Consider the following 8,233-nt stretch of genomic DNA (forward strand, 5'->3'; position numbering starts at 1 on the left):
TAGGGAAAAGAGAAGTGAAAAGATATGTTGTGTGTTACAATGAGTTGGTCTTATATAGCATGGGAAAGGTATATAGTGGATTAAACTTTGGGACCTCGGATTTCCAACCAATTAACTATATGCTCTTGTCTTGTATGAATATGGAAACTGAGTATTCATATAAACACAAGAAAAAAGAATCAATACAATTGTACCAAGATAATAAAAAGAAAATTATAAAAACATGGATGGATGGATAACGGGTAATGGGAATCTACCAGTACTGGCCCTTGAAATCATTGAACAGTGGTTTGTTTGATACAATAATTCCTTTTATTTTGTCACTTATGTCAGAGTTGTGATTCAATTTCTTGATTCCCATGTGACAAATTCTTCTTAGTTCAATCATATTCCTCCAAATAACTTTACTTATATCTATGTTCATCACTAAAGTAGAATTTGTTAATTCTTAGTGTCCCTTTTCTCTTAAAAAGAGGAAGTGCGAATGGCGCGATTAGATTTGTCCTATATATCTGTCTTACCCTTGTATATACTATGCTTCATGTACTATACTTCGCAATTTAAAAGCACTTTAATTTCTCTTTTGCTGAATCAATACAAGGTAAAGTGTTAAACTTCTCTGCATATACTAAATTTAACATTTAACCATTTCTATGAAAAATATAGTTTAACAATTTCTAAAACAAAACTTGGTTAGAAGGAGTTTGTTATAGTGACCCCCTTTGCCATAAATGACTATATATATATATATATATATATATATATGATTCCTTGAAGAAAAAATTATCCCCTTGGCAAAAATATGCTATATATACAGTATAAAATACTAAGTAATAGACTAATAGTATTATATCCAATATTATTGTATGCCTAGTAATTATAATTAGTAGGGAAGGAATCAAGTATATGAAAGGAAAATTCCCAAGAGTACATAAACGTCAAGACAAAATTAGGACTATATTGTGATTGAAACTCAAAAGGTACAGCTATGAGTGTACTGAATTCACAGGCCTAGCAGGAGCATGACAGAAATTCAAAATGACACCATCCAAACGACAAGGTCGCTGCATTTTGTTGTATTACATATATACAAAATAATAATAATATGCTTGCATTTACGGTCGCATTCACTCTCCTGCTTAAAATTTGCATGGGATGGGATGTGGGAAGTAAGTCAGTACCACACAAAATGGTCACTGTCAGTTACTTAAATAAAATATTTATAAAGTAACAAATCAAAGGTGTTGTGTATAAGACCAGAATTTGCATGGGATGGGATGTGGGAAGTAAGTCAGTACCACACAAAATGGTCACTGTCAGTTACTTAAAATAAAATATTTATAAAGTAACAAATCAAAGGTGTTGTGTATAAGACCATTTGAGTTTTATTTCTTTTCTCTTTTTTTTTCCCCTTTGGCACTCAATTTTTTTATTTATTTTTAATATAGTTCTTTTGGGATCAATTTTAGAAATTATCTCGGAATGTAAGCACTTGTTGGCTGTTGCAATGTTTTCCCAAGCTTATAATGTGTTATTCTTACACTTCGAACTTGCAAAAATTGTCAAGATTTCTCCTCCACCCAATCTGTAAATATCGCCTCCATCTTTATTTTCTACCAAACTTAAAGCATTTTATTTCTCATTTCTTGATTTTTCTTTGTAAGCAAGATTTCATTTGCTTTTCTCATAAGAAATATATTAGAAAAATTAAGGTTATACTCTCGGTAGAAGTTTAGTTTATTCTTTTCCAGTCAAGAAGCTAGAGATATAAGAAATTATCCCTTCAAATGTTATCTATATACCTATTACAAGCCATTAATTCCCATTTTTTATTCAGCCTTTTAAGGTCCTATTCTAATTGACATATCAAATACACACATTAATCTTTTATTAATTGGTCTTAAACTATTTTAAAAATTGTGTTTGATTTTCTTTTAGTTTAATAAATAATGATTATTTAATTTCTAAAAAAATGTAATTTTTGCTCTATTATTTGTATATAGCAGTTGATAAAATGCAGGTTGAAGACTTTAAAAAGAAAGAAATTAGTTATCCTTTGATAATGGAGAATAATAAAGATTACATAAGAAAGAAATCAATTTTAATTTAGATTTTGGTAAGGATCAATATATCTATGTTTTTATTAACTTTGATTTTTGACGAAATAGATAATACATCTTGGTCAAATTTTTATTATAGTGCTTATCACTCCATTAAAATTTCTGGCGCTGACGCTTACGAGAGTGACATGTTTTAAAATTTATGGGGCATATCATAACATGTATCTAAGTTCGGAGAGAATTTGTAAAATTTATCATCCATGTGGCCGATATTATCTATTTAAATATATATGTATATATATAGACACATATATATGTATAGATATAGTGAATAGGGGAGTGAAGCAGTGAATGAAGCAGGCATGCATGGTGTGTGCAGGAGATTTGATTCACGAGCGTCTCGTTTGGTATCGTTTTGTCGCTCATAGCCATAGGCCAAAGCTGACTGCCGTCTGGACTCTGGCTGCTGTGGCTGAGCTGCTGCTTAATTCCTAGCTATATATATATATACATACATATTATATATATATATACATATATATATATATGTGTGTTATACAGCTAGCACTCACCCGTGGTACGTAGGTCACATGCTCTGACATTAACTATACATATTCTGTTTTATTCTTTATCCTTTTGTTTTTTTCCACTATTGGATTTTGGGGTCACGAAATGTCCCCAAGAAAAGACACCCCTACCTCTCCACTTTCTAACATATTCATTAGCTCTCCAAGATAAATAATTCATGCCATATTGTAAAAGACGAAACAGTTACTTCTTAACCCAATATTAGGGGTACATTCAAAGATATATTATGAGCGATAAATGTCAAATAACATCAATTTAAATAATATTCGAGTCTCATGAGAGTTATACAGTTCATAATCATGAATGTTTTCTAACTAGTATTCATATGACTCAATTAATTCTAACTAGGATTTCATATTTTGATAAAGGCCCGACATATATATATATATATATATATATAATTTCAAATTTTTAAGAGAATAAACTATAAATTTTAACAAAATATATATAATATTAAAAGGAAAAAAATCCAGATGGAATGGCTGTCTACTCTTAATAAGGTATGACGACGCCCCTCCACATTTGTGTAATATTATGATTTATAAATTGAATCGCCTCATTGTAGAGAACATCTTTCTATTGGATTAAGAGATATCATTCTTTATAATTTGCTAATAAATGATATTAGTACAGTAGTTACATATATTCGGCCAACTAACATTCGACCAACTAATAGGGTTGATCCCCTGGGTTATATGCCACTGCGGTAAATTTTAAGTTCGGTCAAATGAAATCACATTGAAATAAAGCAAAGTTTTATGTAGTACAAATAGACTCTTTATTGGAAAAATCCTAAGTCCAATACTCATACAGTCTGATAAATAGAACTTTTTTTATTTGTTTCTATGTAAATTTATTTATAAATGTGTGTAACGTTCGTTTGTTTAAATGTAATACTCAATATTACATGGGTTAGATTATATTTTTTGAATATTACACTTAAATAAATTAAGGGGCCGTTCACTTCGTAAATCACATTCGAGTGTGAAATTGAGCCGAGTTATGCGTTTATTAAACGCAACTCGAATTTCAAACTCGAGTAATAACTCGAGTTGGTGAGTTTCACTCATCCCTTATTTTTTTATTACTCGAGTTTGGTTATACAGTGCGGATTGTCTCTACAGAAAATGACACTTTTTTATAATTGGAGTTTAACTTTAGTACAAGTGAATACAAAACTTAAGTTTTAAATGTCAAATCAATCTATTCCTAAATACTTAACTCAAAGTTTAAATTAAACTTAAATTTTTTGTAACACAATTCTATTTTCTTAATTCGAATCAATAAATTTTAGTTAGTGAAATGAACGCGCCATGTGTTACCTACAAACGAACGATATTAAATAAAAATATCAAAAAACATTACATTTACCGGACAGGTCCAACGGTCGGAATTAAGACATTTGTAATTTGTAATATGGTCATTGATCAAAATTGAAGACGTGGACACAAAAACATGGCATAGTTTTCCTACAAGTTTTTTCCCTCTCTAAGAAAAGTACTACTTTGGGTTTCTTCATCATTACTTATGGTCAGTGATCTAGGAAATGGCAAGCACATTGCTGAAAAGTGACTCGTTATCCGACTAGTTCGACAAGACATGCAATTTCTCAGTGTCTCATGATTCCCCTCCTTCACGGTCACAGGAGGCACAAACACAAAACAAAAAGGTAAAAAGATAGTTGGGAATTTTGTACTGGCATATATGTATAAGCTCATATGGTTATACCTTTATAAATATATATCCATATTTATCTATATGTGTATTTTTTTAATAGAAAATGTCCTAGAGAGGCATCCGGATAGTCAGACATTTAAATACTCTTTATTCGTTATTGTAACGTTGTTGGTACATTTATGCAACACCGAATTTACTCTAGTGTTATGACTTAATAAATATACACGCATGTATAAGCACGATATTATATAATGACGAATGATAAAGGGTACAAATGCCTACTGGTTTTGGGAGCCTGATTTGCGATTTTTGCCATTTTTATATATGAAGCACTCTTATATTAGGTTCATCATTATCAGATAAAAAAAAAATATTAGGTTTATCATTATTTGTTGTATGTGTTGGAGTTACCCTCTTTCTTTTGTATACCTATGTCCAATAGAGGGTCCCTTTATGTCTCCTCATTTGAGATATTTCAATCTTAATTGCAAAAGTTTCCCGGGTTTCCTATCTGTTTTCTTTTGTCTATATCTGCTTGACATCTCTTTCTCAAATAGAGGCAGATTACCAATATTCTGTCAATTTCTAGGCTGCTTGTGAAACCCTTTTCACTGTTGATTATCTGCTTGTTTACGGAATCCAGCTTCACATGAAGAGTCGTGAATTGCTTGAAAAAGGTGATCACGGTTTCAATACAACTTTAAGTGGTATAAACATGTCTCAAACATGCCTAATTTGGTGTTAAGTGCTTAACTTACGCTTAGAAGGAAGCAAATGTATATATAGCAACACAGACTAAATAAGCAACAGTAGTTTTTTTTTTTTATTTTTATTTTTTATTTTTATTTTTTAAAGAATATTAATAATAACCGAACACCTTTATTTTGTACTCCGGTCAATTACTTGGTTAATCACCACAACAAGAATTACAATAAGCAGATGTTTTATTTATGAGTTACTTATTTAATACATTGCATTTTGAGTTTATCGAACATGTTATTTTTGTATTGATGTTCTTAAGATTAAAATTTTGAATTATAAATCCGTTTTGAATTTGTAGCTTTTTTGAATCAATAGCTAATTTTTGAACTCTTGAAATTATACCATTTAATCGTATAGATAAACCACCCAAGACGAATTAGGCCTTAATTAAGTTTGAAAAACACAAAGAAAAAGTCGTAAACATTGAAATTTTCAACTTTAGTTGCAAACGTTACCCGTTTATCCATATATGAAGGGACGGTTTTAATCAATTCAGAAATCAAATTCACGTGACATAAAATAACAAAACAAAACAAAAATTGACATGAACTTAGAATTCATGTATACAATATGTTAAGATTATCCAAAATACATGGTATATATTTTTAATAAACTTAAAATACAAAGTATTATAAGTTAGTAAACATCCATAGTAAACATCCATATATCTATATGCCTCTATGTATATTATTTTCATGTATTATATGATCATTGTACTATTCAGACCTGTAGACCATAAAAAAAAAGATATTTTATGACGATTTTACAGTACTCGTGCGTCGTGACAGAGACAATTTAGACAAAGTTAGGGTGATATTTGATCATCTGGTTAGAGCTACTTAAATATACACACACGCGTATATGGTAATAAAGTTATGAATACAAAAATATATACTCTTATTCTTCAATATATAATATGTGTGTGTGTGTGTATATGTATATATAGACACACTCTTCACTCTTGGCTACTTATGCTTTTTGTGAACAAATGATCATTTTCTGGTAACAATATTATCGCTTTACTTTGTTGATGACTAGTTATAGATCTTTTTTTTTTTTTTTTCAATTTTTTTTTGGGAATTGGGGGGGGGGAATTTGAACTCAATATTTTGAGGTGCAGTCAAGTATAATTACTATTAGATTATGTCGCAAGCTGCAGCCATGTTCGGATTTTTTTTCCTTTCATATAATTATATTTCTTTTCTTATAGTGAATAAATGAATCACACATATTTATTAATGAATATAATTATTCTTTTGTACTAGCTTGCTTTTGTTTATCATTCTTTTATTTATAGATGTTTAAAAAATTATCACATCAATTAATAATAAAAGGTTGTACCTACCAGACAACTCAAAAATTAATAACAAAGTTTAGTTTTTTTTAAGCGAATAAAAGTACTTGAGATTAGAGTTGGTGTTCTTAGCATCTACTACAACAAAAAAGGTCATTTGCGGTGACTCCATGTCGTCACAAATAGGCAATATTTCGTCGCAAATACTGCATTTTTGATGACATGTCGTCACAAATGAGTCACCGTAAAAAATTAGATGCAAATGATATATTTACGACGATAATATTTTGAGTTGTCGTCGTAAATATATTAGCGACGACAGTCGTCGCGAATGTTCCGTCGAATATGTCGTTGATGATGACGTGGCGTAGAGTATTTGTGACGACATAGTGTTGTCGCAAAAGGTTTAAAACACTTTTGCAACGACACTGTTGTCGCTAGTAATTTGATCTACTTGCGACGACACCTTAGAAATGTTGTCCCAAATAGTTTTTTTCTACTTTCTTAATAATATTAATTAATAAAGATAAAAATGAGAAGAAAATTTATAATAAAATAAAATAATATAATTGATATAAAATAGTCAACAAAATAATAAAATAAGTCTTAAAAAGTAAATTAATTAAGAAAAACTAAAAAGTATTGATAATAGGAAAAATAAAAACAGATATTTTAATCTCCTAAATTAGCAGCATTGTTGTCCTCATCTTCGTCTTCTTCGTTTTGCTCAGGCGACAGAGGAACCAACGGTTGGAGGCAGTTAAATGGCAAGAAGTTGATGTTGGGATTCATCGAGTGCATGACTTCCATCATGATCTGCTGGTTGTCAAACATGTTGTGTTGCTCGATGTAAAGGTTGTTCAGCCAGTTTTGAACATGTTAGGGCAAATTACTATAGCGACCTGTCTGATTGCGAAACAGATGATGAGGTGGAAGCGCTTGAATGATTCCTCCGTGGCAGTGTCGGTCCCACTCCCTTAGTGTGTCCTCTGCGCTTTCCCAAGACTTGGGATATAATCCCTTCCTTATTGACCACCGTGGAAGAACCTTTCCCAGCAGACTGTGTAATCTGCGTGGTTCTTTCCACCTCCATCTAAGCCTGCAAAGGTAAATGAAATAAAAATGAGTAAAAATAGTATAATATGTTATGTTAAATATGAAAAAAGAAATAAGTTTAAAATTTACTTACAAATGCATGTTCCGCATCCGGATTGATAAAATTCTACCCATGACGGTGCATGTCACCCAATTGTCAATTAATGATCTTGGCTCCTGGGTCTCGGGATTCGCCTAATCAAGTTGAACGTGTTAGAATAATTATTAAGCCAAAGTGATAAAAACTTAACAAGTATGCAAATTAGTATTACCTTATCGAAACGATACTGAGAGTATGACTTTCTACCATGGAAGCTGTTGGGAATAGTGTCATAGAAGCATGAGATGTAATAGGATATTTATTATTTAATTAATAAAATAGTTTATTTATCATTTTATGTGCACATATTTATGAATATTTTATGAATATCAAATGAAAATTCTGTGATTATTTATGTAACCTTAAACATAGTATATAAGTGTTATATACGAGAGGATAATGTTTAAGGATAATAATAAAAAACATTGTTCATAATGAATTTAATTAAAGTTTGGAATCTTTAATTAAAACATTATTAATACATGTCATTCCCATTTAGAATGGAACAGTGCTATCCGCACTGTTAATATGGTAAGATATTGAATAAGTGTATTTCGCATAATGAGATTGTGTGGAACATGGACACAGCCACAATATGAATTTCTAATAATTTCCGTTAAGTATAGAAATTCTAATTGAGTCTACCGATGGTCATAT

The sequence above is a fragment of the Morus notabilis genome, unplaced genomic scaffold (genome assembly GCF_000414095.1).
Source record: "Morus notabilis unplaced genomic scaffold, ASM41409v2 Scaffold973, whole genome shotgun sequence".
NCBI classification, from domain to species: Eukaryota; Viridiplantae; Streptophyta; class Magnoliopsida; order Rosales; family Moraceae; genus Morus; species Morus notabilis.